Raw genomic sequence first — 7,719 nt, 5'->3', positions numbered from 1 at the left:
GACAACTGGTCCCTTGGTATATACTTGAGCTCTTACCTGGGCAGGTTCTACACCTGGTTGATGTCTGGGTCCTCTGTGTGTGTGTGTGGTGGGGGGAGCATCCTAGTGGGTGGCCGTGATGTACTTGCTAGCCAGTCAGGGTGGTTTAGCCCCTTAGCTCTGCTGTGGAGTCTTCAGCAGCTCAGGGAGCCCATTGGGCACACTGAGAGACAATGTGAGAGCCCACCTTACCTGCTGTGCTCAGGCTATGCAAGCATGTTCTGAGGCAGGGGTGGGCAAAATATAGCCCGCGGGCGAGATCCAGCCCGCAAGGCCATTCTATTTGGCCCGCAGGGCCCCTAAAAAATATCAAAAATTAATATTTCTCTGCCCTTGGTTCCTGTCAAAAATGACAGGAGACAAGGGCAGTAGGACCCAGGGGAAGCCCAGAGGGCTCCAACAACAGTGGGGCCCGCCCGACCCTGTCCCCCCAGCCAGAAGCCCCTCCCGGGTCTTCTGGCCTGGGAGCACATGGCTGCCCTGCCCTGTGCTAGTACCACAGGTAAGTCGGGGGGGAGAGAAGGACAGGGGGGACCCCAAGCAGGGAAGGAGTGTGTGGGGGGGAAGCAGCCCCTTCCATGCCCCATGGCCGGTGCCCCATGCTGTAGCTGCTCACAGCCCATTTGGGGCTGCCTGTGCCTGCTCCGGATAGCCCCGCTGGCTGCAAGCAGCCGCAGCAGGGAGCACTGGCCATGGGGTGGGGGAGGGGCCAATTTCCCCCCGTGCTCAGCTTTTGCCTGGGCTCCTTCCCTATGTGGAGAAAAATGGCCCCTTGCCTGCACCATGGCTGGTGGTCCCTGCTGCAGGCTCTCGCAGCCCACGCAGAGCTGTTTGGAGCAGGCACAGGCAGCCCCATGCAGGCTGCGAGCAGCTGTAGCATGGGGTACTGGGCATGGGGCTGCTTCCCCACTGGCCCCGTGCTCAGCACCACCTTGTAACCTGGCCCTACTGCCAGGCTGGCAGCAGGGGCAGGTTGCAAGCTGGTGCTGAGTGCAGGGAAGAGTGGCCCGTCACTCACCATATGGCTAATGCCCCATGCTGCAGCCACTTGCAGCTGGCCTGGGGCTGCCTGTGCCTGCTCCAGACAGCCCCACATGGGTTGTGAGCAGCTGCAGCAGGAAGTGCCGGCCGTGGAGCAGGTGAGGGGCCACTTTTCCCCGTGCTCACCACCAGCTTCTTTCCTGTTGGCAAGCAGGGGGTCAGGGCTGTGCACTGCCCCCTGCCTGTGCTGCGGGGCTGGGGGGCACTGGGTGTGAGTGGGTGGGGAGCCAGTGGGAGCATGGGGCCCGCACCGGTGCCCCAGGGCCAGTGCCTGCTGGGCCCAGAGGAGGGTGGTAGGAGCACAGGATCCCAGGTAGCAGGGGCTCTATGGAGCCAGGCCAGCTCCCCCCTCTCCCTGCTGGTGCAGCCCAGCCTGACTCCACAGACCCCTGCCAGCCTGTGCCCTGCTTTGGGCTCCACTGGTGCTGGCCCTGCAACATTGTTCCAAAGACATTGGGACACTGGTCCCAAGATGGTGACCAGGGGGTGGGGCACCTGTCAAGGGGTGGGGAACCTGTCAAGGGGTGGCACTACCCATGTGGCCCTCCACAGCCTGCGAAAACTGGGTAAACAGCCCTCCACCCAAAATAATTGCCTGCCCCTGCTCTGAGGTCTCCCCCCCTACCCTCCACAAGGGCTAACATATGTTCTGCATTCTCCTTACCTAAATGGGGGTGCTTATAGTAAAGCTTGAAAGTTAGGGTGCTTCCACAATGGGCTTCTTGAACATTTTTACTTTGCCTAGGACAGTAATTCAAATGGGGCTCTGGTCACCAGCATTTAAGTTGTTACGTCCTGAAAATGAACTACATGAAAAGGGGAGGTGGTCTTGGCTTAGATGCTGCACACTCCAAATATTTCAATTCCATTTAAGAGTGTAAAATAGCAGCAGGGCATCTTGTAATTTTTCTAATTCTTTGTATTTCTTATGTCTGTTTCCATTATTTGATGGATAGTTGTATTTGTATTATTGTTTTTACTTTTGAAATAGGGGCTGGAACAGGTTGCAGGAAACTTGGTCTTTAAATACAATCAATGGAACATGTACAGTACAAGGTAATAGGGTATAATTAACATAATTTTGCACTTACTGTCTTTCTGTTGTCATTTGCAACATCTTGAACAGAAAGGTCTCTTAAAAATAATTGCTGTATTCTTCAAGTTATGATTTTAAAAATAATTTTATATTAGAAACAAGTGAAGTGGTTGTTTTACCAGAGTTGAAACAGGTGCAAATGAAGCTAAAAGCTACAATGATTACTTCCTGATATTTCAAGCAACACTTGAATAGTTTAGGAGCTTCCTTGCTCTCTTCTTTTCCAAATTAAACTAATAATTTCACATTTGATTTCAATTAAAATCAAGGGCCAAATCACAGTTTGGACTCTAATTGCATCCTTGCCATCTACAGACTAAGTTCTTCTCTTCCACAAAAAGCCTAAATTTTCTCTTGCAACATGAGAATTCATGCACATTTTGATAGCTGGTGCATGCATCTACATATGCTGTTAGGGGCGAGCAATAAACTGCAGAGATTATTACTCTGTATTTTATTGCTCCTGGGAAACTCCCGGCTGCTCATCTGCATGTGTGCCAAGACCACAGCACACTGAACTGTGTCACAGCAGCTCTAGCTAGCAGATGGCCTTGGGGGGCTCAGTGTGCTATGATGGGGCACAAGGGTGCTTCAGTGAAGGTCTACACATGCGCTACTGTATAAGAAAAAACTCCACAGCAGTATGGGACTTGTATTTACAAGCCCTACCCTGCTGCAGAGTTTATTATTTTCATGCTCCTTAATAGGGATGTGTAGACACTGAGATGTTTATTGCACTGTTAATTAGGCAACTGCGCAGTAAACGTCTTGTGTAGATGCACCTGGTGTATTCATTCATTGTTGCTGCTAAACTGGCTTTTGCCCTCTCTCTTTAGGTCATCCTTGCCCTGCATCTTGAAATACAGATAACCAAAAAAATGAAACAACAAGAAATGGAACTCGATCTCTGGTAGCACAAATTACTCTTTGAATGGGACAGTTGACAGATTAAGGGTTTTTTAAAAAGTTTTATGTTGCATCTCTTTATACTGCTAAGAAGTTTTTTTTTCTCTTTCACTGCATGTATAATAACCTTTGTAGTCCTGACCAGTAGTTTTATTCCTGATGGAAAAAAGTTTAGAAGCTCTCATCAATCAGAAACAGAGCTGAGTATTTTGTATTATTCAGACTTTGATTCTCCTTAGAAAACATGATAGATTGGTTTTGGAATAGATGAGCTAGTTCTATGATAGCAGGTCCATTTCAGGAATCCAGCTGGGTGATTTCTTTTCTCTCTCTCTCTCTCTCTCTCTCTCTCTCTCTCTTTAAAGCAAATAGTAAATTCATTAAAACAGGGCTCTCATCATCTCCAAGCTATTTGTGAATTCAGATTGAATACACTGAAGAGTTTTCTCTGCAGAAATTGTTTTTAGAGATAGATTCAGTCAAGAGGGGAGGGTGGTGAATTCTTTACCCAATAGCTCAGTAGATTGCGTGATCACTTAGGATATGAGAGGCCAGGGTTTAATTCCATTCTCTGCTCTGGGGAGTTCAAACCCACATTGCTAGTGAGTGCCTTATAGGGTTGGGGCTGATTCTTTCTTTCTCTCGCTCCCTCTCTCTTTTTCCCTCTTGGTGGTGTTGGGTTTTCTTTTTTTCATTTTGTATAAATTAAGTTGTTGGAATAGGTACTTAAACCCAGTTTCATAGTTTCATAGTTTCTAGGGTCGGAAGGGACCTGAGCAGATCATCTAGTCGGACCCCCTGCCATGGCAGGAAGAGCACTGGGGTCAAATGACCCCAGTAAGGTGGTCATCCAACCTCCTCTTAAAAACCCCCAGGGTGGGAGCCTGCACCACCTCACTTGGAAGCTGGTTCCAGACCCTAGCCGCCCTGACCGTGAAGTAGCGCCTCCTGATGTCCAACTTAAACCTTCCCTCCGCCAGCTTGTGACCATTGTTCCTGGTCACTCCTTGCGGCGCTCGGGGGAACAGGGACTCCCCCAGCGCCTGCTGATCCCCCCTAACCAGTTTATAACAGGCCACAAGATCCCCCCTCAGCCTTCTCTTTTGAAGGCTGAACAGGTTCAGGTCCCGCAACCTTTCCTCATAGGACCTACCCTGCTGTCCCTTGATCATACGAGTGGCCCTCCTCTGGACCCTCTCGATGCTGTCCACATCCCTCTTAAAGTGCGGCGCCCAGAACTGGACGCAGTACTCCAGCTGCGGCCTGACCAGTGCCGCATAGAGGGGGAGGATCACCTCCTTGGACCTGCTCGAGATGCATCTGTGGATGCACGACAAGGTGCAGTTGGCCTTCCTAGCCGCCTCCCCACATTGCCGACTCATGTTCATCTTGGAGTCAATAATGACTCCCAGATCCTTTTCCACCTCCGTGCTGACAAGAGGGGAGTTCCCCAGCCTGTATGTATGGTGCCGATTGTTCCTCCCCAGGTGCATCACCTTACACTTGTCTGTGTTAAACCCCATCCTGTTCTCCTCCGCCCATCCTTGTAACCTGTCTAGGTCCAACTGTAGCCTGTTGCTCCCCTCTAATGTGCCCACATCCCCCCACATCTTAGTGTCATCAGCAAACTTGAACAGGGTGCTTTGCACCCCCTCATCCAAATCACTGATAAAGATATGAGTAGGTTGCAAGCATGAGATAGAGACACCAGGGTGGGGCATAGTGTAGAGTTGCCTGGTGAGGGGCTTGGGCAGAATTAGCCCAGGGTTTGACACAAGGCCATATCATGTAGAGTAGGGGAACTCGCGGGACCTGAAGGACTGAATGGCGTGGCCAGTATGTGAGTAGCAAAGCCTAATGGCTCAAGAGGGGCCACTCAAGGAGAAGCAAGGGCAGTAGAGTGTGGCCCAGTAATAGGCGCTATGCCAGAGGCCCTGGTGAGAGGGGGGCAGAGTGGAAGAGGCCTCCTGTGAGAGGGGAGGCAGTGAGAATGAGTAGGTGTGTGTTTCATAGTTTCATAGTTTCATAGATTTAGGGTCGGAAGGGACCTAGTAGATCTTCTAGCCCGACCCCCCGCCAGGGCGGGAGAACAACAAAACCCCAAAACAAGAAACGGGACTCAAATGAGTCTAGCCAGTTGTTCTACTGTCTGGATTAGTGTCCTCACCAGGGGCAGATCCGGTGGCAGAAGGAAAGCACTGTGATGCAGTTTCATATTTCACAGCCCTGCAGACTGTTTCTAGCTCTTGCTAAAAACCTTAGTTCAGGCAAAGTAATAATAACGCAGCTGAACATTAACTGAGATGTGGAAATGACTGAAAGTGAGGTGTAGGATGTAATGTCAAGATGCTCAAGAAGGCTAGATTTTGTTTTACAAATCTGAGGAAGAGATATGCATTTAACTATAACGACTACAAAACTAATAAAACAATTTAATTTGACTTTTTTTACCTATTTTGGTTTTAATTTTTAAACTTTATATAAACATTTAGCAAATTATTGCACGTTTTTATACAGGTTTTTTTTGCTTTAATCTTAAAATACCCAAATCCTGGGCATGGCCCCCCCTTGCCCGAAAGCAGCTTCCCCAACGGCGGGCCCACTGTGCATGTGCACAGTTTAAAAGGGCCCACCAACAGCGAAAAAAGCCCCAGTTAGGCTCCAGAGTGGTGAGAGACACGTGGGTGAAAGCCTGCTGTGCCCCCGCTCCACCAAAGCCCCCCAAAGATCCCCCAGCAGCCGCGGAGCCCCCCGCCGACCCCCAGCACAGCTGGAGGCAAGCGGGGCCTGTGGTGGGAGGGGGTTAACCCTTGAGTGAGTGGGAAGAGGCAGCTGAGTGGAGCCGGGCTGGGTCAAGCCCCACCCAGGCCCCTACTTCGCCCAGCCCCCAGGGAGCCACACGACCGGAGCCATGCGAACAGGTTGCACAAACAGGTGCACTTGGCTGCTGGTGCATCAGTTAGCATGGAGTTCATGCAGGAGGGTGCATGGGAGGGTCCGAGACCCTGCCTGCAAACCCCCAGGGCAGACAGTCCCAGCCGTAGCCAGCCTACCAGAGGCATGACATGGATGGGCACGTGCCACCCCCTGAGGGTCCCCTTGGGCTCTGCGGCCCCCCCCCCGGCACCTCAGAGATGGCCACTCAGACGGAGCCCATGGTCCCGGGATCCACGCAGATGGAGCCCCTGATTCTCAGCTATGTGGGCTGCCTGTCCCTTTTTCAGGTTCTGGCAGCTGGAAGTGTGGCCACCTCCCCATGTGGGGTCTGCTCCCTTTTGGGTTCTCTGGCACGCCAGCTGGAGGAGCTCCAGGCCACAGTCCAGAGACTGCGTGCCATTAGGGACTGTCAGCAGGAGATCAACTCCTACTGCCAGATCATTCTCCCCTGGGAGCCAGAGGGTAGACCCCAGTCTCTCTCCAGGACAAAGGAGGGCTCTGGGACCTCCCACTCTGTCCAGTCAGGGGCATGGACCAAGGTGGTCAAGGGCCCTATGGCCTGCTGCACCAAGGCCCCTGTCCTGCTGGAGCTTAGCAACAGGTATGCACCTCTTGCTGCTCCAGCAGAGCCTGCTGAGTTTTCAGGTCCCGCAGGCAACACAGGCTCAACTGCAGCTAGCACCCCTGCTCTCCCCAAGACAAAACATAAGGTATTTGTTGTGGGAGACTCCATCCTGAAGGGGACTGAGGGGGCAATCTGCTGCCCCGACCCCTTAGCACAGGAAGTCTGCTGCTTCCCGGGGGCCCACATCCAGGACATTGCACAGAGGATCACAAAGCTCCTTCTGCCAACAGACCACTATCCTATGCTCCTTATTCATGTGGGCACTAATGACACTGCTCAGAGCGCTCACGACCAGGTCATGAGGTGCTACAGGGATTTGGGAGCAGGGCTAAAGAGTCTGGGGGCACAGGTGGTGTTCTCGTTGATCTTCCCAGTCTCGGGGTATGGGCTGAGGAGGTAGAGGAGGATCCATGTAGTCAACCAAAGACTGCAGCACTGGTGTCATTGGGAAGGCTTTGGCTTCCATGACCACAACCTGCTCTTTGGCAAGAGAGGCAGTGAGCTGCTGGGAAGAGATGGCCTCCACGTCTCTCCCCTGGGGAGGAGGCTCCTCTCAGCCAGACTGGCTGACCTGCTCCACCAGGCTTTAAACTAAGCCCATTGGGGGACGGGGGGGGACTACCACCACTGCTGGCCCACTGAGCAACCCTTGCAAAGCCAGCAGCCCGAGGCACTTAAGGCAGTCCACCCCTGCTCCAGCCCTGGTACAATCTGTGGGCAAGGCAAGAGGCCCCAAGGGGACACTTGCCTGCCTGTACACAAATGCCAGGAGCTTGGGGAACAAGCAAGAGGAGCTTGTCCTCCTGCTCAGTGCAAATAATTATGATGTCATAGGGATAATGGAGACCTGGTGGGACTCCACCCATGACTGGACCACGGGTATTGATGGCTATACCTTGTACAGGAGAGATCATGTAGATAAAAGGGGCGGGGGTGTAGCTCTCTATGTTAAGGAAAGCTACATGTCCCTGTAAGCTGATCTTGGTGACCAGGGTGGATGACTGGAGACCCTCTCGGTTAAAATCCATGGGGAACACGGCACAGGGGACACAATGGTGGGAGTCTGCTACAGACC

The sequence above is a fragment of the Gavialis gangeticus genome, unplaced genomic scaffold (genome assembly GCF_001723915.1).
Source record: "Gavialis gangeticus isolate Ggan-Ray unplaced genomic scaffold, GavGan_comp1, whole genome shotgun sequence".
NCBI lineage: Eukaryota > Metazoa > Chordata > Crocodylia > Gavialidae > Gavialis > Gavialis gangeticus.
This window is presented reverse-complemented; position numbering follows the sequence as displayed.